The following is a 25,427-nucleotide window of genomic DNA, read 5'->3' on the forward strand; positions in this document are numbered from 1 at the left end:
TCACTGGTTGCTAGGGGTTAGTGAAGACGGGGAGATCAATAGGCAAAGCACAGAGGATTTTAAGCGCAGTGAAACTAGTCATCCCTCAGTATTGCTGGGGGACGGGTTCCAGAACCCCTATGGATACCAAAATCCACATACAATGGTTTAGTATTTGCATATCACCATAAACATTCTCCCATGTACTTTAGATCATCTCTAGATTCTTTATAATACCTACTACAATGCAAATACTATGTAAATAGTTGTTATACAATATTTTTCAGGGAATAAGGAAAAGAAGTCTGTACATATTCAGTATAGACACAACTGTCAATTTCTTTAAAAAGTATTTTTGTTTCACAGTTGGTTGAATCCACAGATGTAGAACCCATAAGTATGGAGGGCTTACTGTATGCTGCATGTTACTGTAAAGGTGGATACATGTCATTAAACATTTGTTTAAACTGATAGAATGTATAACACCTAGAGAGAACCCTCATGTAAGCTATGGACTTTGGATGATAATGATGTGTCAATGTAGGTTCACCAAAATTGTAAAAAATGTCTTATTCCAGTTTAAGATGCTGATAGTGGGGAGACTGTGTATGTGGTGAGAGGGAGAGGATATATAGGAACTTTCTGCTCAATTTTCCTGAGAACCTAAAACAGCTCAAAAAATAATTTAAAAAATTATTTATTAAATGTATTATTTAATAAATAAAAAATTATAAACAAACAAATTATACTAAAGGAAAGAGATTACAGCTGGCTGGGTTATGGGTAAAGTTAGGGGTATTTGAGAGATCATGGTCAACGAAGTTCCTTCCCAGGGGGTGGTATTTGTGCAAAACCTAAAAAATGAGAAGGAGCTGACTATGCAAATCCTTCCACCACCTTGTCCATCAAATTCTATGTCAATGATTACATATCTTCTCAGAGCTGTGAAGTGTGGTTGAATTACACTGACAAGAAGTGTCTACTCTCAGGAGAGTACAAGTTGCTGCTACAGTGTGCATGCAACTGTTTCTAAACAGCAAAGTTTCAATAGATACTTGTTAAGGAAAAGAGCTATGATACCACCGTGTGACCCAGGAAAACATTGCTGTTTATGAATATCTGGCATTGCTAATTAAATTAGTGCACAAAGGCCCAATAAAAACAGAAAATACAGGTCAATATCCCTGATTAAGACAAATGCAAAAATCCTCATCCAAATACTAGCAAACCAAATCCAGCAGTACACAAAAAGTCAATTTACTATGATCAAGTAGGCTTCTTTCCTAGGAGGCAAGGTTGGTTCAACATATAAAAATCAATAAATGTGATTCTCTCTATAAATAGAATTAACAAAAACCATATGATCATCTCAATAAACACAGGAAAAACTTTCAATAAAATTTAACATTCCTTCATGATTAAAAACCCGCAGGAAACTTGGCATCAAAGGAACATATCTCAAAATAATAAGACTCTCTATGACAAACCTATAGTCAACATCATGAATAGGTAAAAGTTGGAAGCATTCCCCTTTAAAACTGGAACAAGACATGACGTCCACTCTCACCACTCCTATTCAGTATAGTGCTGGAAGTCCTAGCCAGAGCAGTCAGGCAAGAGAAAGAAATCAAAGGCATCCAAATAGGAAAATAAGAAGTCAAATTATATCTGTTTGCTGACAATATGATTCTATGCCTAGAAAACGTTAAAGACTCTGCCAAAAGGTTCCTGGAACTGATTAATTGCTTTAGTAAAGTTTTAGGATACAAAATCAATGCGCAAAAATCAGTAGCATTTCTGCACACCAATAATGTTCAAGCTGAGAGCCAAATCAAGTACACAATTCCATTTACAATAGCCACAAAAAACAAAGTAAAATACCTAGGAATGCATCTAATCAAGGAAATGAAAGATTTCTACAAGGAGAACTATAAACTACTGCTGAAAGAAATCATAGAGGACACAAGCAAATGAAAATGCATTCCAAGCTCATGAACTGGAAGAATCAATATTGTTAAAATGGCCACACTGTCCAAAGCAATCTACACATTCAATGCTATTCCTATCAAGCTACCAATGTCATTTTCTTACAGCACTAGAAAAATCTATTCTAAAATTCATATGCAACCACAAAAAAGCCTGAATAGCAAAAGCAATCCTGAGCAAAAAGAACAAAGCCAGAGGAATCACATTACCCAACTTCAAACTATGCTATAAGGCTATAGTAACTAAAACAGCATAGTATGGGTACAAAGCAGACATAGACCAATGGAACAGAAGTAAAGCTGCACACCTACAACCATCTGATCTTCAAAAAAGTCAACAAAAACAAGCAATAGGGAAAGGATTCCCTATTTAATACATAGTGCTAGGATGGCTGGCTAGCCACAATAAAACTGGGCCCATATCTTTCATTGTATACAAAAACTCAAGACGAATTAAAGATTTCAGTGTAATACCTCACACTATATCCTAGAAGAGGGTTGGGGACGGTGGCTCACGCCTGTAATTCCAGCACTTCGGGAGGTCGAGATGGGTGGATCACGAGGTCAGGAGATTGAGACCATCCTGACCAACATGGTGAAACCCTGTCTCTACTAAAAAATACAAAAGTTAGCTTGGTGTAGTGGCACACGCCTGTAGTCGCAGCTACTCAGGAGGCTGAAGGCAGGCAGGAGAATCTCTTGAACCTGGGAGGCAGAGGTTGCAGTGAGCAAAGATCGCACCACTGCCCTCCAGCCTGGAGACAGAGGGAGACTCCGTCTCAAAAAATAAATAAATAAATAAAATTAAAAAATATTTAAAAATCCTAGAAAAGAGCCTAGGAAACACTATTCTGTACATTGGCTGGCCTTGGGAAAGAATCCATTACTAAGTCCTCAAAAGCAATTGACAAGTGAAACCTAATGAAACTTAAGAGCTTCCGCACAGCAAAACAACGGTCAACAGAGTAAACAGACAACCTACAGAAAGGGAGAAAATATTCATGATCTATGCATCCACCAAAGTTCTAATATCTGGAATCTATAAGAAAGTTAAACAATTGAACAGCAAAAAAACAAATAATCTCATTTTTAAAAGGCCCAATAAAAACAGAAGAATACAAATGCAAAAGACATGAACACATACACTTCTCAAAAGACATACAAGCAGTTAACAAACATGAAAAAAAATGTTCAACATCACTAATCATCCGAGAAATGAAAATCAAGACCACAATGAAATACCATCTCACATCAGTCAGAATGGCTATTCTTAAAAAGTCAAAACACAATAGATGCTGGTGAGCTGTAGAGAAAAAGGAATGCTTATACACTGTTGGTGGGTGTGTAAATTAGTGCAGCCACAGTGGAAAGAAGTTTGGAGATTTCTCAGAGAACTTAAAAGAGAACTACCATTCAACCCAGCAATCCCATTACTGGGTATATATTCACACGGAAATAAATTATTCTACCAAAAGACACACGCACTCATATGTTCATCACAGCACTATTCACAGTAGCAAAGACGTGAAATCAACCTAGATGTCCATCCATGGTGGACTGGCTAAAGAAAATGTGCTACATATATACCTGGAATACTATGCAGCCAAAAAAAAAAGAACAAAATCATGTCCTTTGCAGCAACATGGATGCAGCTGGAGATCATTATCCTAAGCAAATGAATGCATGAACAGAAAACCAAATACTGCATGTTCTCACTAATAAGTGGGAGCTAAACATTGGGTGCTCATGGACATATAGATGGCCATAAGTGACACTGAGGACTACCAAAAAGAGGCTGGAGAAAGGGGATGCAGGGGTTGAAAAACTAACCATTTTGTATTATGTTCAGTACTTGGGTGATGGGATCAACTGTACACCAAACGTCAGTATCACACAATATACCCAGGTAAAAAACCTACACATGCACTCCCTGGATCTAAAATAAAAGTTGAAATTTTTAAAAGATAATAATAAATTAGTGCACATTAATAATCACTGTTCACTAGGCACTATCTAATTTATGTTCCATGTACTTGATTCTCATTACTTCATTGATCATCACAGAGAATCTTGTAACACGGATACGGTTATTTTCCTGTTACACAGGAAGAAACAAGGCTTAAGGGGTTAAGTAAGCTGCCCAACGTCATACAGTTATTTAAAAGCAGCACAAGTTTTGAACCTGGATCTGTTCTATACTCAAGTCCAGGCTATCAGACAGCTTCCAACTGGGAATTCCCCGCTCCGCACCTCCGGTAAACTTCAGTCTTCTCCCTGACTCACGGGTCTAAATCCCCCTCTTCCAAACAGCGTGAAATATCTTAGAGCAATTGCAGCAGCACGCTGAGTAAGCCAGGTGAACACAAATGTTTATTACTGGAGCTTCATAAGAATGCAGAGACAGCTTCAAGGACAACCCCCTCCCCCAGCACACACGCAGGTGCACACACACACGCAGGTGCACACACACGCAGGTACACACGCAGGTGCACACACGCAGGTACACACACGCAGGTACACACACACACGCAGGTGCGCACACACACGCAGGTGCACACACACGCAGGTACACACACACGCAGGTGCACACACACACGCAGGTGCACACACACACGCAGGTACACACACACACGCAGGTACACACACACATTCAGTCACAATTTTACCATGTATGCTCTGACTGGTTCTCTGTAACTTTTGAAAGGCTTTCATTGTTGTTCATTTAACAACTACAACCAGAGTCTTTAGTTAGCCATTGATTATTGGACATAAGAGGCTTGTTATTTGTCTAAAGTTGGACAAAAACCCACATCAAGCTGCCACATCCTGCAGCAGTTCCCATGAAATCCACCTTATCCAGGAAACCCCATGCGTTCAGGAGCAGCGTCAGAAAGCAGTTCTGCTGAGCAAAGAAGAGAGGAGCACAGAGAGAAGGCGCTTCAACACCACAGAAAGAAAACTGAGGCCTGGCCTAAGGAGGAAGGAAGAACGTGGTGGTATTTGGAGTTAGTGGAAGAGGAGGAGTTTCAGGGCTGTCAGACTTGCGTTTTCATCCTGCTTTCCACTAGAGCTTCTGTTAACTAGAGATTTAGTTTATTACGTGTTGATAGCAGTGCCAGGGTGGAGGGAAGACTAAATATGATGTCGATGCCATTACAAATGCCTGACAGATAGCACACTTTCAAAAATATGCCAGTTCCTTGGTTGGAGTAAAAGGTTTTCTTCATTTCTAATCCACTGTTTTGAAAATATGATGATTATTACTCTTGTTACTCTGATGCATGATTCATTAATTTTATTTAAGCTCCCCATCTATTTCCATAGAACTTTGACAATGTTTAAAAAGGACATAAAAATGTCGTTGGTGGAAATTTTCTTGTCAGCTCTCTCCATTTCACCATGAGCAAATAAAAATAGTTAACATACCCAGAGAACATTGAAAATTAAAAAAAAAAAAAAAAGAATAGTTAACATTCCCTGAGCACTTACTTTGAGCCAGTCCCTCCTCTGACTGAATTCCGCATCACAACAACCCTGTTAGGAACACGCCCTTGCCATTACTGTGTCCATTTTACAGATGAGGAAACTGCAGGATTGAGGTCATCGTTAAGTGAAATAAGCCAAGCCCAGAAAGACAAACTTTGCATGCTCTCGCTTATTTGTGGGAGCTGAAAATTAAAACAATCAAACCTCATAGATATAGAAGATAGAAGGATGGTTATGAGGTTGGGAAGGGTAGTGGGGGCAGTGGGAAGTGGTGACAGTTAATGGGTACAAAAATATAATTAGATAGCATGAATAGGATCTAGCTTTTGACAGCACAGCAGGGTAACTACAGTTAACAATAATTTATTGAACATTTAAAAATAACTAAAAGAGTATAATTGGAATGTTTGTAACACAAAGACGTGATAAATGTTTGAGGTGATGGATATTCAATTTATCCTGATATGATTATGAGGCATTGTATGTCTGTATCAAAATATCTCACGTACTCCATGTATCTACACCTACAGTATACTTACGAAAATTAAAAATTAAAAAAGGAGAGGAATATGTACCAAATTGGACAAACCATCCCCTCATAAGGAGCCATCAGCACATGCAGACCCTCCCTTTTAAATTTATACAGAATTTATTCTCCTATGGCAGAATCTTCTCACATTTCAGGTCAGATAAACAGTGTGTATTAGGCAGCACCTAGAACACCCAACAGACAGAAAAAGCTGCAAACTCCTTCTGGCCTTCTGGGAAGACGCTTTTACATCTAGAAGCAGATTTCATTATTTCTACTTTACTGTGAACCTCAAAATTGCTGACAGTTAAATAATTCAGTCCTCTGGGAAAATCCAGCTCCCAGTTTTAAGTCTCTAACCCTTATGCCAATTTGATAAGCAGTAGAGAGAGGCATAACATGGCTCTTTAGGTTGTTCTAAATTTACCAGCTCCGAAATATTTAATGCAGAAGAAGTGCATGGTCAGTTCCACATAATCTGGCACGTAACCAGCCTAGTGAGGCAGGCTTCAAGAGGAGGATACTAAAAAAGGCATTTGGCTGAGCTATAATGGGCATCCAGCTCAAGGGACAGAATCTGTAGTTAGCTAACTTTGGAAATTCTGTGTTCCTTCTGGATAAAGCTTTGATCATTCTCTTCTTCCTCTAGATTCTTCTTAATGACGGGGGTTCAATAGGTCAAATAAACTAAAATTCTGTCAACTCTCCATATTTGTTATATGAGCCTGGTGTGTTGATTCTGGACGGTAGTCATACCCTCTACCCAGCTAACTGTGTTACATGCTGAAGAGATGATGCATATCCAGGCCTCGACCATACTTGATCAGATGCCACACAACACAGATTTTCCTGAAGCCAATCATAAATTGGGGGTGAAGGGTGTGAAAAGGCTGCATTTGCAGGAGTGCTTCTCCCACTCTCCAGATATACTTTGGCTTGTGATTGTTGTTTCTTATAGTGCTGGGAAGCACCCAAACCAGGGTGGGAGGGAGGGATCATGAATATGGAGAAGAGATATTGCCTTATACGGCTGTTGCCTAAGTTAGTGTGTTGAACGCTGGCTTGAGACATTGCATGTCTCTTCTTAAGATGCCAGCAAGCATCATGAAGTCAACAATTCCTAATATCTTGCAAGTAAGCTTGTTTTCTTTCATTATGACACTACTCTGAAATCTCAGGAAAGACACAGTTACTATGTTAGAGGCAAGCTAGTGGGAGGCCAAGAACCCGTAAAATAGTTGTTGTGGCCTCATATATTGCAACATTCTTAGTTTGTTTTGAGTGCAAAGTGTAGTCTTCTGAAACAGATTAAAAACACTCAGAAGGTCACAACTGTATTTGGTACCCCTTTTAATATTTTTCTCAAAATATCAGGCACAAACCTAGGCACAACATCCATGTTCACTACACTTGCTCACTTGACTTGGTTCAAACAGACATAGATCTTTGTCAGACCGTGTCAGCTAAAATATAATTTGACTTGCACCTGAGAATAAGCACAACTAGTATTCAGCCTGATGCATAGCTGTGCCTGTTGTTTACAGTTGGCATCTGTTCTGACTGGTCTGTGCTAGGACAGGTGTAAAATATTTTAAATACATCCATGATCATTAGTATTTGCTTCCAATGTATTGTGACAATTGGTGCCACTATCATATATAATTCTGCAGTCTTTGCACATTCAATTTCCAGAGTTACTAAGGATCACAGAATCACAGAATCTCAGAATTAGAAAAACAGCTCACATTCATCTATTTCCACCCTCTGCTGGGTACAGAAATCTCCTCTTCAGATTCCTTCACTCATTGGTCAGTCAGAATCCAAGCAAAAGAAGCTGAGAGCTTACTGAATGTGAATCAAATTTTCCTTTTATTTTACATTGTCTGCAATTATAAAAAGGAAGCGAAAATTTTCCTTTTATTTTACATTGTCTGCAATTATAAAAAGAAATATACACTGAGCTCCAAGACAATATGAACAGTAGAGTTATGATGATGTATATCCAGGGAGGAAATTGTGTGTTCTCTCCAGTCTTGTTACATTGTCCATAGATTAAAGGGAAGACTCACATAAAATCTGGCTACTGCTTATCTCCTGTTGTTAACACCTCGTTCCAAACCACAATCATCTCATCTGGATTACTGCAATTGCTTTCTGCCTGGTCTCTGCTACATTCATTACCTTGTTCAGTTTATTCAACATGGAAACCAGAGTGATCCTGTTAAAATGTCAGATCAGGTCATCTTTATTCAAAAGCCTCAATGACTTTCCATCTCTTTAAGAATTAAAGCCAATGTCCATATTACAACCTGCAAGGTCCTGCAAGATCTGGCTTCCGCATTTCTTCTTTGACGATCTCTTCCTCCTAATACCTAGGCTGTTTCCTGAATATACCAGGTGTGTGGTCATGTCTCAAAACCTCTGCCCTCGCTGTGCCCTCAGCCTGGAGAACGTTGTCACCCAAATATTCCTTCACCTCATTCCATTGTTTACTCAAATGACAGCTTCTCATCAGGGCCTAAGCTAGCCTCCTTATATAAAAATTGCAGCCTCATTTATACTCCCTACACCCTTTACTGTTTTACTTTCCTCTTTAGCCCTTATTGTGATCTTTATTTTCCCCAACTAGATTTTCACTTCTGTAAGGGCAAGAAGTTTCGTCTGTTGTGTCCACTAGCATAATCTCAAAGCCTACAATAGTGTTCATTACATATTAATCACTTAATAATCAGCTACAGAAGAAAGAAAAGAAGAAAAGATGGAGGGCGAGCTCCATTGCAATGCCATATGTGGAAGCTACGCAACTAGAAGCTCTGTTTTCTGCTTTGCTTGTAGAATTGAAAACTCTTTAAACCTCTGGGAAGATCAGAGTATCCTTGGAAAGAATGTATGGCTACTTATTGGAATTATTTCTAGCTTTTCAAACCTACATACACAGTGGTAAGAAAAGGAGGCAGTTATTAGGGATTGCCTTTTTAATTTTGATTTTAGATCTTTCTTTGATACTTTTGCATTAGTATGTTTTAGGGTTGTATTCATTCATTCAACAAATATCTATTGAGAATCTATTATCTACAAGGTCCTTGCATTAGCCTTAAGGACATCTGAAGCTGTACTAAACATATTCTGTAAAATACAGAAAGAAAAAGTGCACCATCAGGCAGTGGTTTTCAACACAGCTTCATCATAGAATTGCCCAAGAAACTCAAAACCAAACGAATGCCTGGGGCCTGGTTTCAGAAAATCCAAAGAACAGAGGAATTCTTCAGTACTTCCCAGGTAATTGTAATATTCACTCCAGGTTTTACTCCTGCTGTCATATCAAAAGGGTGGATACTGAACGAGAGCAACAGAGGTAAGTGCTAGAGGAGTACAAGAAAGAATAATGCTGTCCAGTCAGAGCGATGTTCCTCAAACTGTGTTGCAAAGGACAGTAGTCATCTGTGGAAGATTAATGGCTGTTTTAGGTGAGAAAATGGCCCCATGTTCAAATAAATTTGGGAAATTATTCAACTCCATTTCCTTTAATGGAGATTCAGTGTTCTAGGGAATTGCTCTGCACTCAAGTGAGTTGATGGAGATGAGGCAGACATTCTAGGGAGAGTCACTGATGAGTTCAATCCCATTAAACAGGCTCTGGGATTATAATCATACTTGGGCTTCATGCCACCATATGACTCTCTGTATACCCATTTATATTAGCCATGTAGAATTGCAACCAAAGCCAGTTCTTGGCCATGAAAACAAGCCAGTCAAATGGCTATATTTTAAAAGGTTTATAGTGACTGGATGAAGTACACTCTGGTTTGTCTTCTATGACCCCGTAGTTTGGGTGCTCCTATCTACCTGGATTTTTTCATATTTTCTCCACATTTTTGCACCTCTTAATTGACCAAGTTTGTATATTATTTCCTTTGTCAGCCTTTTGAAAGTAAATGAATCACTTGGAAGAGAGAGAAACCAAGTTTTGCTTTATTATGCCAAACTGGGATCTGTAACACACATCTGAATTTCATAACTGTGTTTGGTTTACATGATTGACTTCTTATTCAATTGATGATATTCATCTTAATTAAGAATAAATAGATAAATGGTTACTAAAAGGGAGACTGATTAGATACTTTACGATAAACCTATATGGTGAAATACTTTGCAGAATGAGAAACGCCATGGAAAAATGGTCACCATAAAGTAAGAAAAAAAATGTGAGGATGGAGGATACAAAGCCACTTATGATATAAAAAAGACCTACAAGCTATAGCTATGAAATAACATTATTAGGGCTATACAGTTTCATATTTTGCTTATTTCATATCAAATCTTCTAAGCTGAACATGTATTACTTTCAAAATATAAAAAATAGGGAAATTTAAGCCAATAACTTGTGGTGTTTTAATGGAAACCAAATAAATAGAAATCAGTTTTCCTTTATACCCCTTGTTCCAAGAAACATGCTCCGTGCCTAAATTTTTCTTTGAGATTTAAATTGGCGTAACTCTTCTGAGTTGAATGTTCCCAAAATTTTAAGGGAAAAGCTAATTAATACTGATAAAATACTTTGGAACCACAAACTGTGGGATAGATAAATAATCCTGAAAACACAAGCTGGTGACCTTTCCCTGCTCATTTTTCTTGGTGGGAAGATGTAGGCATTACTTCTTATTTACTGCTTTATTTTCTGATCTGTTTTTATTTTGTTTTATTTTGTTTTACTTCAAAGCAAAAAGTTTTGCTGACCAGTGGAAACCTTGTTGAAGTCAATTATTCCTTGAAGACTTTTTGTACAATTTATTTGATGAAAATTATCTCTGAAAAGAGATTAGTAATTTTATTGTAAAAATTTGTCCCTTATTGATTGTCTCCAAGCCCTTTCTCATTTTGTTTATGAGCATTTTTATATTAATGGCTTTTAGGATAGAGGAAATTGTAACAGACAACCCCATCACAGTACACCACAGGTATCTTGCTCCGTTTCATTTTCTGCAACAGTATGATGAGAAGGTGTTTGCTATAAAAATATGACACTAAAGACTAAAAGCAAAACAAGATAGGACTTAACTTCATTTACCTTTATCTGAATATATTATTATATCTGGGTTCTGAGAAGATGTAATGAATAAATCGTCCAATAAGGACTCTTCCGTAGAACAAATGCTATTTGACCTGTAGACCTTCAACACAATTTTCCAGATACTTTATAAAAATTTACAAATATTTGCCAAGAGTCTTGGCATGTTCAAAGAAAAAAAATAGGTATGATCAATTTTCCCAGTTAAGAGAAGTAGAAGGTGAGTGATCCCAGGTACACCAAGCAAACCACCAAGACACATTCCTACTTACACTCATATTATTGGAAACATCTAAAGTGAAATCTTTGGTTAGTAAAATTCCAACCCTGTGTACAGGCTCAAAAACGCAAACTTTGTTCTCAGTAATTATGCATAAGATCCTAAAACATCACTTATAAATTTGCAATTGTAATAAGGCCATTAAACAAAGGAATGTAAATTAACTCATTTATCAGTGGTAAGAATGATCAGTCTGGAATGATGGATGGGTTTCTTATTGAATCAAAGTCACAAGGGCATGATCTCCCCCAGCATCCTAGCATTTCTTGTCCATTGCTTCCCACTGAAGACATTGTTATTCATCCCTCCTGAATATATACTTGCTCCAGGAGCATGGGGGGTGAGAACGTGTGTTCAGTGTAGCACTCTGTGTATCCCTGCCACAGATCATTTTATTTCTAAATTTTTATTTCCTTCATGCTTTTTTCCCTCAATTGCATTTAAAATATTTTTTGTAAGGGTCAACACTTTCTATGGTTCAAGCTAAATTTTTTCTGTTAAATCCTCCTTTTTTGAAACAATCTGCTACAAAGATCCTTTGCTCATCTGCCCTTATATTTCTACATCTAGACTGAAGTGAAGAGAATAAAGTTAGAGTTTTGGTATTCAGAATGCTTTCAACTGGTGACAAGAAGGAAGAAACCTATATCCTCTCATGGATTTTTTAACTCCTATAAAACTTCAGTGGTAGTTTGAAAAGGACTTGAGCCATTTCAAGGAAAAAAAACCAAAAACTATTTCATTCAAGTTAATTTATCTAGCTTTTTCTGTATTATTCTTTAACTTTGCTTATTACCTTAAATACATTAACAGAGCATAGTGTGTTTTCTTTGTATTGCTACAGATGGTAGAATTTAGATTTTTTTAAACTCTAATCCATTTTTTTCTCAGTCCTACTAGACTAAATTTTAAAAGGAAACATTTCTGAAGGTGTTACTGGGTATTCTTTATGCTGTAATAAGGCAAAGGAAGAACAGAGAGACAGAGTTTCAGGTAACTGGCCTTTGAAAAATGAGAGACATAAGTGTTTTCTGTGAGTTCCTGGACTTTTGTGGTTAAGAAAAAAATCCCATCTACCGCAAACTCTAGACAGGCACTTCCAGCCTTCTAAATACTTCACCTGCAGAATGGTCTTTACGTACTGTTTTTGTTTTACTTGTTTACAGGGATTATTTTCTCCATTATATCACCCTCTAAGAATTTTGATGAAAATAAAGTTATCTTGACAGGATCTATTTTGTACTCCAGAAGTCACAAGGAAGAGATTCTCTATCCTGTCCAGATATCTCCTGTGTACCCTTCGTATGTCAAGAGATTTATGGGAGACTGAGATACGGACTCCCTGGGACAGCTGCCATCTTTTGCCTTCACGGAGTTTACAGTATTGATTTTGTGTGTCTTTCTTTTTATGACAGGAAGAAAATAATATAAACCTTGTAAAAAAATTTTAAAGAGATTATTCAATCTCAGTGTTATGCCAAGATAAACAACTAATTACACACTTTAAATGTGAGTGTGTGCTGTTTGATTCTATTAAAAAATGGAAAGATGAGAAATTCTCCCTTCTCTATAATTATAGAATTAAGATTTATCATTATAAAATCACATTTTAGAGTGTTTAAAATTACTTAACAGCTAAGATCTTGAATCATCTACTAACAAATGATTTTCCTTTTCTTTCCTTGAGAATATGTAACTTCAATTCTCCATTTTCTCACCCCTTAACAGCCCCCCCCAGCGCCCATACACACTATCCACTCCACCCAAGTGGCATTTGAATTAATGGACAAACTAAACCACCTACACCTTTAAAATATACGTATGACATGTCCATAATTTTTAACTCACCAATTCCAATTCACAGAATCCATTATAAGGAAATAATCACAGAAGTGGTCAAAATATATATATATAAGAATATTCATTCCAGTGAAAGCAATAAAATATTAAAAGCAATCTAAATGTTCAGCAAGAAAATAATGGTAAAATAAACAAAGCATGGCATATTCTTGTGCTGGTTTGTTATGCAAGAATTAAGGCCAAAGAATATTTAACTACATGGAAATATATGTCAGGCGATAAAAGCAGAATATGACATTACATAGAGTCAATAACCATACTCGTATATGTTTATATATTTCATTGATTAAAAATGGAAAAAGTACATCAAACTATCACATTTATCTACAAGTAATGGGATTATGGATGATTTTAATTTCTTTGTAAATATAATCAATTATGATGTTAAAAATTCTACAGTAGATAATTATTAGCTTTATGTTTACAAAAAATTTTTTTCTTAAGCTATAACACATATAACCTCAAATGTAATATACTGACAACTAATATATTTTATAGATACATGTAATCAATTTCAATAGAGCAAATTTTACTGAAAAAAAATTATCTTAAGTTGTATTTATTGGAGTCATTGGCAAAGAAAAGAAGGTGTGCCACATTGTCACAGCCTCAGAGAAGTTTCAAAATCACTGATGGTCGATTTAACTTATTTTTATTTGTTTAACTAAACAAATAAAAGTAGTATGTCTCTAAAGCCTTACGATCTACAATCTGAGAAATGGAATACCATCAGTGAAGCCCATGATTCTAAGTTAGTTTAATGTTTATTTAGGTATGTACCTCATCAACTTACAAAAGCCTCAGCCATCACAACGTTTCTCACATCAGATTTATTATGATTCCTAAGTCTATGTTTTCCAACATCCAATAATTTGAGTAGCCCTGGACACACAGAGCCTTTGAGACACAGACTCTCAGAATTTTGTTGTTTGAAGAGTTCTCAGCATAAGCGCTGAGAAACTAAAATCTAGAATATAAATAAACTGGTGAAAAAAAGTAATATGGGCAGTGATATTTTGAGAAGAGAAGATGAGTAGCTCATCTGTTTGATGCATGAGAGGTAGTAAAGTAAGAGAGTTCTTTTCCAGCTTAGTTGCATGTGGAAATCTTCTATGGCATTCTGTACACCCTCATGTATATGAGAATGTCCTGTGTTGTTACTCTCTGCCTTCTGCTATCTCCTGCTTGTGATCATCAATTTATTTTGTGATCAATTTGTATCATCCACTCTTAGAGAGTTAAGCCACATTCTGGACAAATAACTGAAAAATCAAACATGAGAAAAATGTAAGAGACGTGAGAATATGCAGTGCAGAAATGAGAAGGTTTGGGGGACAGGGGCATAAAATGACCTTCAAATCCCTAAAGAACAGTTACATGGAAGAGAGATTAAAAGCATATTTTTCATGGCTTCAGAAGACAAAAATTAAAAAATAACTAGGTTTTTGGAAGGTATAATGCCAGTACAATATAAATGAATATAGGATGGTCCAGTTAAATCCAGGAGGAATTCAAGCTTATTTGCATGTGTGTGATGTATGTGGATCCATAAGGTCTTGGCACCAACTGATTTCTAGGTAAGCTTTTAAATTTCAGACTGAAGGAGAATAGGCAAGGGATATATTAAGAACCTAAAGAGGAGTTTGAAAAGGTCATAGGAAAAAATCATAATGGTGTAGATAGCATTTCCAGGATCCCTCAGAAGGAAACTGGGGGAGGTGGAAGGTTGTAGGATCAATTTTTATAAAAAGCTCCATGGATAGAGGGGGGTTCAGGACATGGCTGCTTAGGACACTACAAAGTGATAAAGGGAGTCATAAAACTGGAGAAGTCATTCTCCCACTTTCTGTGCAGAACCTTCTTCAGCTTGACCATTCTGGTTTGGCAATCATCCAGAAGCACCTCTTTTAGTCCTGAAATTGGTGTTATAAGAATGGGCAAAGCCACAGGCATCCTAAGGCACTATTTAGACAGACCAATGCCTCTCAAATTTATGTAAGAATACAACCGACCTGAGGCTCTGATTAAAATGCTGATCCAATTCAGTGGGTCTGAGGTGGGACCCAAGACTCCACCTTTCAAATGAGCTGTCACGTAATTTTGATAGTGCTGGTCCAGCAACCACCAGGTAGAGGAATTTTAGTAGAGATTATTGAGATGAGAAGAAATTGACAAGGAAAATGCTAAGTAGGAGAGGAAAAACTGGGTAGATGCTGAACAGGGTCTGAAACCCACATGGTAGTTTACGAATAGTCTGGAAATACCCTCCACACACAATCCAGATATACCCAGAAACACTGGGAGTACTTCAGCTATCCTAGGTATTTTAAGAACATATATATAGGAAAGGAAAATAAATTTGGGTTATTGATATAAATATGACTCCATCTGTATACCCAGGATGGCAAAGAAGAATTGAGGTTGACTAACAAAGAAATGTGTTAACTTGGAAGATAATAAATCGCTTTGAACGGAAGTATTCAAGATGAACATAAGCAACCCCTTATCATAGGAATGGTAGAGGGCTTGGTGAAATGACGGCCAAGGTCCTTTCTTATTGTATGTTTTTCTGATGTTACAATGGAATCACTAAGGTGAAAAAGGATACATTCTTTTATAAAGAGAGATCATGGAGAACTAAAAAAAAAATTCTAAAGTCCGCTAAGTTAACCAGAGAATGCTACTAACTAGCAGAACTGGATTCCATACTGGCACAGGTCTCTAAACTTAACGTGTATCCCATGACCTCAGACTCAAGTCCATCAAGTTTTGGCAGATTAGTGCCATTTAATGTAAGGCAAGATAATAAATAGATTGATTGTTAAAAACTAATTATCACTTCTAGAAGGAAGTGATGGAAGGAAGGAAGGAAGGAAGGAAGGAAGGAAGGAAGGAAGGAAGGAAGGAAGGAGGGAAGGAAGGAAGGAAGGAAAGAAGGAAGGAAGGAAAGAAAGAAGGAAGGAAGAATGGCTTAGCAGTATCAATAGATAAGATTTGAATATTCTTCTCCTCAGAATTGAAGCCAAAAATAGTCTCTCTAAAACTCTGGCTCAGAAATGGACGGCTTCAAAATTTTAATTTCAGTCTCATTTGAAGCTGCTAAGTCTTCCAGATGAGATTCACAGATGAAAAAGAAAAGTAATAACCCTGTTCAATTACAAATGTGGCTTCTGCCTTCATAGATCAAAGCTCGACTATCTCATAAACACTAAAAAAAAATAGTAAGAGGATTTGCTCTTTGGGTGAGAACAGTTCCAAGAATCCGCTTTAAATTAGCAAACGTTTACCAATCCCTACTAAGTGAGAAACACTTGCTAGGGACTGGAATGCACAGATAAGACCTGGCTTACAGTCTGAGAGAGGTCCCGGCCAGCCAATTAAAAATCATATAACATTTTAACCACTTAAAATAGGCCTATAAAAATATATATGTCAATATATATAAATATATATATTATACATATAAGGGATTGGTAAATGTTTGTTACTTAAATTAGCTAATTAAAGGCTAATTTAATTGGTAAACATTTGCTAATTTACATATACATTTTTTTAATAGTCCTGTTTTAAGTGGTTAGCATGTTATTAGATTTTTTAATTGGCTGCCTGAAACCTCTATCAGGCAAATGAGATGAGAGAGAAATTTATTCCTCCTTCCTCCTGCCATGGGTGGGGATCTGAAGAGATGTTACAGAACAGGTGACATTTGAACTGGGCCTCAAAGAAGGAACATGCATTTCCAGGCACAGAAAAAAAAAAAGCATGTACAAAAAGCAAAGAGAAGTGAAAACGTGGGCAGGAACTGGGAAAGGTGATTAGACCAGTGGGTATGGCAGGAAGGTGCAGGACAAGGCTGAAGAAGTACATCTGGGTCTTGACTGGTATTCCCATCAGTCGCTCTAGCCAAGCTTCCCCTGAGCACCTCCTGCTGACATCTCTGAAGCATTTGGTATCATAGCCATGGCCTTTACTGACCCCAGAACTTTTATTGGCAACTTTGGGTTGGGGGTAATTTGAGGACTGCTATGGCAGCATCCTGCTCAGGTGTGAGATTTTAGAATCCAAGTAGTAAACCCAGTTTGGACACTTCCTATGGGAAGTTCTTTGATGTTGCTTGTTTAATTTGCCTATAATGTGGGAAATTCTCCAATGAGATGGGTTGGGAGGACAAAAATACTTATTGAGAAACTTATTGATTGTTTCAGACCGGGATACCCTGTGCTCATTTGTGCTCAATGGGTGAGAAGAGCTTACTGGAACTCTTATTCAAATCCCCCGTAACACAGGTTCACTCCCATTGGCATCCACTTCCTGTGAACACTCCATTTTTGCCCACCTCACTCTCATCCTCCTCATTGAGGGGGACATGAAAATACATTCTGGCCTTGAATTCACAAAAAATGCATGATTCAGTTTAACAAGATCAATTACACACACACACACACACACACATTCAAACCTGAAAAATATTTCAAGGTTTCAATAGACTAAAAAAGAGCCCACATTATTCTTCCTTTTATAAGCACTCCTTACAGTAATTGGAGAGTTTGCCAAAAAGGCTTCCAGGGCCCATATTTCATCTACCCCAGTGGCTGTAATACACTAGAAAAAATCTGCATCCTTCCCTGCTGAGAATCATTTGCTTGGAGTGTGCTCTGCATAAAAACTATACGGTAGGAAAAATGCCACCCTGTCTAAGCTAGCCAGCATGCCACCAACCTGCTGCCCAAGCTTCTCGCCTGGCAAGCTGCTGATCAAGAGTCCACATTATTTAGCTTTTACATTCTGAAACCCAATGTGCTGTGTCCTCCCTGAGTATATCATTCACTAAGAACATTAGTCTGTAAGACTCTTGTTTCATTTACGAGGTCTATTTGGTTTCAGAATTGTCTCCAGATATATTCTTAAGATCAAAATGCCTGAACTGCCATGTTCCCAGCTTTGAGCCCCCCAACATCAGTGCAGTGAGCTCTGGATTCATTTTTGAGGTAAGTTGAAAGAGCTGGGGTGTCTACTTCCTTACCAAAGCGCATCATGGCAGCTCACAAAGGAGACCTGAGGTCAAGCTCAGGAAGCTCAGATTCTAGGGCTATGTATACAGCAGTATGAGCTCCAGGTCATAAGCCTCCATCTGCAAAGTTGGAGAATTAACTCCCAGCATCATCTGACTCTAACATACTACTTACATATTTTTAGTCAGGTAAATTAAGGGAATATAATCCTATATAACTTGAAAATTTCAAACATCTCTTCCCCTAAACCTTGCACTCTCTTCAAGCAATCCATTGTTGACTTTAAATCCATTGAAAACCATTGTTTTTGTTTTCATCCACCCCCAAAATGATACGCACACTTTCCCCTCACCTTTCCTGCCTGCATTTAGCTGGTTAATTTTCATAAATAAATTTCCTTCCTCAAAAATTTTATAGAGAAATGTACTTCCTCAGTGAAATTCTTTTTTCTTCTATAATTTCTTTTCTGTCCAGAATCTTTTCCCATAGGTAGCAGGTTGGGTAAAAGTTACTGTGTGTGAAATTAATTGCTACCTTTTGTAAAACTAAGTTTCTATTTAGTTCATCTATGCAGTAACGGATACCAGAAAAAGCATGGGCTTTGAAGCCTGGCAAGAACCATTTGGAATTCAAGTTCTGCCACTGTGATCTTAGAGAAAATATGGAGTTGCTCACTTTCCTCATAGTATATTGGGAATAGTAGCACCCACTCTGCAGGTCTATTTTAGAGTAGAGATAACATAGATAACTCACAGAGCGTAGTGCCCATCACAGAGTAGATATTCTTATTGATGAGAAAATTGTGTCTTTTGTTTAGGGAACTAGCAGGGTTAAATTAAGTTTTAGGCATTATCTTAGGCAAAATACAAATACAAAAAAAAAGGAACTCACACTCGCACACATCCTCCTGCCTCCAGCCCTAAGAACTGCAGCTCTCATAACCAGAAGGGGCCTCAAGAAATCTGGAGGGCTTGGCAAGACGCTTGGTACTGTGCTCCAACAGCACTGGTGGAAATGATACAATGCAAGTTCTTTGGGGGCAATAAGGGAAATGGGTACATATCTTCTATCTCAAATATTTGCCCTGTGACGAGAAGTCAAATAATGCCACATGTATATGAAGAAAGTCGCAGCCAGCCAGGATTGAGAACTCAGATCTTCCCAGTTGTTGGGGAGCAGCCCACTGAAGAAAAGGCTTCTTTTCCAATTTCTTTACAAACACAAGCCAAGTACTAAATTTTACTGTTGTCAAATGGCATGGGCACAAATAAATACGCACAGCATGGCTTCTCTGTGCCAACTGGCATGGAGATGTAATCATTTCCATAGCATGCCCTCCTTCAGCCCAAGGGTATCAAGCAAAATGAGGCAACTGAGAGACAGGAAGGCTATGGAGCCGTCCAAAGAGAAAGAAAGAGACATGCAGGAACAGAGTCATCCAGGAGTGCTCCTTTCAACCTCACGTGGAGCCATTCTGTAGAGTTATCACCTAACCGATGACACAGTAGGTAAGTCATTGGGTAGAATGCCCTGAGCAGAAACCACAAAACTAGGAGTCCAGTCCTTGGGTCAGATGCTTCCAATCCTCACACTACCCTGACACCCAAGACATACCATATTCTCTCATGGAAACAGTGACTAGGAAAAGGAGAGGGCAGGGACCACCAGTCAGTGGGAATCACTGTGGAGTTCAAGGCAGGTCCCCACATAATTGGGCTTTACCCCAGTCTTGGTTCCAATCTTTACCAACTAGGTGAACTTAGGCAAATCACTTAACCGTTCTGAAGCTTAGTTTACATAATTGTAAACTAGACAAAGTATTCTCACATTGTTTTGAACGTCAAATATGATCATGGAAAAGCACAGATGCACTTCATAAACTGTGAAACACCTCATACCCACAAATAAACAGATTTCTCCCTTTTCTTCATCAGGTGAGGACCAAAATGCACACACACTTACAGACACACACACACACACACACACACACTTGTGGCTAAAGTAATCAAGGTTTTGTTGTTTACTTAGGGTGGCCTTCCTGGCCAACCAAGGAGAGCAAGTCAGTAGCTTCTTCTCTCCTAGATCCAGGGACCACAGAACAATCTTTCTGGATTATGACATTTGCAGCAAGCACTTAATATATTAGAAATAAAACCAATTTATATTTCAAACCAGACATATTTCCCTTTCTTTCCCCTTTGTTTATATTTGAATAACCAAAGTGTCACTCATTATTCAATTCAATCAAATAAACATCAACCATGTAACAGCTACAGCTATAAGCTATAAGCTATAAGGTCCCCTGCTAGAAGCTATGGTAGATAAAGATAGAAATAACATGGTCTTTGTCCTCAGTTTGTTCATGTTCATGTTCATGTTGACATGAAAACAACTAATAACAAGGCAAAAGTGAAGTCAGTGCCAAATGGACTACAAGAGCACAGAGGGGGGTATCATCCTTTTTCTGATGAGACAAAAGAAAGTAAACAATTAAAGCAAGCCAAATACGCTTTTTCTTAAAAGCTCTGGATCAAATTTCTGATCGGGGGATTACAATGTTTGCTAAAATTACATGTTTTGATATTTGGTAGCTGAATACCAGTGTAAAGTGCTACTAATACTAATTTGGGGGTGATGCCACAAGGTCAACTGAATTTCTTCATAATCCTGTACATAGTATACCCTAAAAGTTGTGATCACTGTTTTGTTTTGTACATAGTCCCTGGTGTTTACTTTGTTTTGTATTCTGTTTTTTATCCAGATGTATTGGTTTTGTTTTGCCGAAAGAGCAAGGCTCTATGAGCGAGGGAAGCCAGACTTCCATTAGGTTCTTTCATACATTTGCCGACAGTCGAATGCTGTCCTCCTTAGGTGTAAAGAACATAAATGAGTCACTGTCATGCAGATTCAGCAGAAGGAGGAGAGACTGTAAGAAAAGTAGCCAGAGAACGAGGAAGTTCAATCACTTCACCAACTTCTCTCTCCGCTATCATTCCCTGTTGGAGCTTCTCAGGGTGCGTCAGATCTGAGCCCTTCACTGACAGCCCCTTACAGGAGCCTCAGAAGTAATCACAACTAGTTGCCAAAACTGCATGTTGGAAAAAGTAATTCGTTTATGGAGCCTCCAAAACCATGCTCAACTGTATCATCAATTTCAAGACTAGCTTATCACAGGATTTGACAGAAGGTTAATTAAATGTGAAAGCACACCATATCTTGAGCTAGATTGAGACGACAGGACATTAGGAGGCTCCGTGGTTTAAGTCCCTTTTTTCCATATTTTCTTTAGAGTTGATAATAGCAAAAATTAGTGAAATGTGCTAATACTTTCCATAGAAATATATATAGGGCACATAGCCCAGTAGTAAATGTGGAACAATCTCTTAGTTAAAAAAAAAATCCCAAATGAAACCAAATGAAAAACTAATAAAATCACTATTAAAATAAGGCTGGTACGTGCAGAAAGGCAGTTAGGCCTGTTTCTATTTACATGAACACAGAAAAAACATAATTTAGATGAATATCTAAATATTAATTTACAATTGTCACACATGTACCCATATTTTATGAATATATTTTGAAAATCCTTCCGACATCAGTCAATGCTACAGATAAACTAGCCAAGAAGAAGATGAGGAGGAGGAGCAGAGAGAAGAGGAGGAAGGAGAGGGGGAAAGTGATTCACTCATTTAGACGTTAATTCATATTTTTTCTCATGTGAATAATACAAGTAGAAGTAATAAACTGACTTCAACGCTGCAAAGCTTTATTCTTCTCTTTAAACTGTAAAAAATCGTTTTCCATCGTTATTATAAAATAATTATATAGCATCTTCCTTGTTAAAGGACTATATTAGGGGAAAATTAGCTTTGTAGCCAGGAGAAAGTTGCTTTTAAACATTTCCATTTGCCATATATTATATGTGTATACAATGATTGTAAAATTAATTTTTTATTAGGTAGCATAATCACATAGTTTAAAAACAAAAAGGTATAAGAGACCATACATTTTAAAAGTCTCTGTGCCCTATTTGCGATCCATCAGTACCCTTCCATACAGAAGCCATTTTCTATGTTTTACTGTATTCTTCCAGAGATACTTCATGAAAACATTCATAAGAAGCAAATAGGCTACAGACTACTGTCATGGTCCTGTACCTTTGCTCTGTCTACTTAACAAGCTTGGGAAATACTCCATATAGCACATTAAAAGCTTTGTTATGTTTCAAAAATAAAGGATTTCCTTTTATAGATGTGCCACCATTTAGTTAGTACTTAGGTTGTGTCTAATCTTTTGTTATTATAGATGATTTTATGATGTATTACTTTACATAATCATCTTTCACATGTCCCAGGATATCTGAGGTAAATTCCTGGAAGTAGAATTGCTGGATCAAAAAATATATATCTGTAATTTTGACAGATATTGCCAAATTGTCCTTGATAAATATTATACCAATTCTTATACTTGTATTATGAGCTATGTTATAAAACTTTCTCATCTTTGAAAATTTGTGGATTTAAAAATGGTATATTGATGTTTAATTTTTAGTTTGCTTTTTTCTTATTAAGATTGAGATTGAGCATATTTCCATATGTTTAATAGCCACTCGAATGTTTTCTGTTTTGAAATTATTTTTCTATATTAAAAATTTAAAAATGAGAAACTAAAAAGTTCAGGCTGTTACTGCATTTTTACGAGTTAAACAAGAAACATTAGTGTCAAACACTAATGATTTTCAGAAAGCAATACAGATTCTAGTTTTTTTCTTAAAACCTGAGCAAATACATAAAGGAAAAATCTCTATTTTCAGAAAATAAACTTTTTTTAAAAAGTCATTTTTTTCAAGTACTGTGTTACCAGTTGTCTACATTATCCCACGGGGTATTTAGGTAATAAAATATTGAAAAGAAAAACACAAAATATATTAAAAAGGAAAAGGGCATGAACATAAAAATGGAAACAAATAACGGGCAAAACAGTCATTAGATGTCATGTTTCTAAACTTTAAAAACCTAATATCATGAACTCCAATTTTTCACAAGATCCCAGGGTTAGGAGTAAAGGGTTAAAAGTAAATTGATAGCTAGCTTGTTGGGTAAAATTAGATAACTAGATGATGTTAGATAGACGAGACAGTCCCTGTTGACTCGCATTCTGTAGCTTCTTATTTCCTCACATTGCTCTTTGCTCTGACGGTGCTGCAATGCATAAAGTCTACAAAATGTTCTCATGGCTGCTATAATGACTGCCATTTTAAAGACAAATTAAATGCTCACCAAGAATAAGTAAATGATTAAATGCTTCATAACCTGACCCAGTAAGTGGTTCGCGTTTTCAATTCCCATCACCAATGTATCATCTCAATCTTTTGAAATAATTAGCATATGTTATTTATTTCATGGTCTCATCAATGATTAATTTTCCAGGCAGTCAATTAATTATCTACTAACAAAATTAACAGTAAATATTTTTCAACACTTTTTTTCTGCTCTTCAGGATCAAATCATATTCCTTAAGTATACACCCTACATTTGGGCATAGTTAAAATTAAAAATTAAATACTCCATTCAAAGACTCTGTCACTATCCAAGAGAATGTATAAGGAAAATTTCAGCTGGGTAGAAATGTGCATGTCTTTTTCTCTCAGAAATGGACTAACTGTAGGCATTTTGGATATAAATTAAGTATCAATAGGAATTAGTCATGATTAGAGTAAGAAGGAATAAGTTAAACACTACATATACATGCCAATTTGTTTGTTTGTTTGTTTAGAGAATGGGCCTTGCTCTGTCACCCAGGCTGAAGTGCAATGGTGCTATCATAGCTCACTGCAGCCTCCAACTCCTGGGCTCAAACAATCCTCCCACCTTAGCCTCCTTAGTAGTTAGGTGTGCTCAGTTGAGATTGCTGGTTTCTTTTTTCCATTTTATAAGGCTTTTCTGAAGCCTAACTAGTAACATCACCCCAGCATTTCAACTGGACCATGTCCAGTTAATTTTTAAACAAATTTTGGTAGAGGTGGTGTCTCACTGTGTTGCCCAGGCTGATGTCGAACTCCTGGCCTCAAGCAATCCTCTCACCTCATCCTCCCAAAGTGCTTGGGTTACAGGCATGAGCACTATGCCTGGCCTATAGTAATTATTTTTAAACAAAAAGTATCACATGCTCATACTCATTGTTAAAGATTTTTAAAATACAGAAGAGTGTAAATATGAGAAGTATTACTACTAACCAAATACAATTGCTATTTATTATCAGCTTAAAAATCTACATGCTAGGATATGCTTGGAAGAGCTATAATCATTTAATTAAAAAAGAAAATGAACGATTCCTATTATATCCCTGTTCCACGGATAACAAGTCCATAGAGAGGTTTAGCAATTCACTCAAGATCACACAGCTAGTAAGCATAGAAGTCAGGTATCTATTTTGATACACAGTTTGTAATATAATAAATAAAATTTTATCTTATATTTTGTACTTAACATTCTCTCAGGGGCATTTCTCCAATTAACAAATATTGTTGGAAAATATAATTTTAATAAAATATGTAAAATACTATATTTTATTATGTAGGTTATTTTTAGTTTCATTGCTATCATAATGTACTATACTGTATACTATAACAAAACACATACATAAATTTTATTCATTTTTCTGATTATTTTCCTAGGACAATTTCACAGGTGTGAAATTATCATGCGAAAGGATTAAATATATCAAATTATTTTTTAAAGTACAGCAATTTCTACTCCCATCAGTACAGAATAGAAGTATCTATTTTCCTCTGTCCTTGCCAGCAACAGAAGCATAAAAATATCCTTTTGAGGCACAAGAAAAATGCTAACTTGCTTATTAGTAGGTATATCATTTATTTGAAATTTTTACAAGATAATTATAGATTCACACGCAACTATAAGAAATAATATAGAGAGAACCTGTGTACATTTCAGGTAGTTTCCCCCAATGGTAACATTTTGCAAAACTATTACAGTCTTACTACCAAGATGTCAACATTTACATAATTCACGGACCTCCCCAGTTTGACTTGTACTGTGTGTGTGTGTGTGTGTGTGTGTGTGTGTGTTTAGTTACATACAATTTTGTCATATGTAGAGGTTCCTGTGGAGGTCACCACCATCAAAATTAGTTTTGTCACAGGTATTTTTCATGCTGCCCTTTTATAAACGTACTCTCCTTTCCTTTGCCCACCCTACCAACCGAT

General features: G+C 36.9%; 1 protein-coding gene across 1 annotated transcript in view; it reads right to left on the bottom strand.

The window, feature by feature from the left end:
• Nucleotides 1-25,427, bottom strand: part of FGF12 (fibroblast growth factor 12) — a 582,680-nt gene that overhangs the window by 460,718 nt on the left and 96,535 nt on the right. The window lies entirely within an intron of this gene.

Source organism: Papio anubis, chromosome 2 (genome assembly GCF_008728515.1).
Source record: "Papio anubis isolate 15944 chromosome 2, Panubis1.0, whole genome shotgun sequence".
NCBI classification, from domain to species: Eukaryota; Metazoa; Chordata; class Mammalia; order Primates; family Cercopithecidae; genus Papio; species Papio anubis.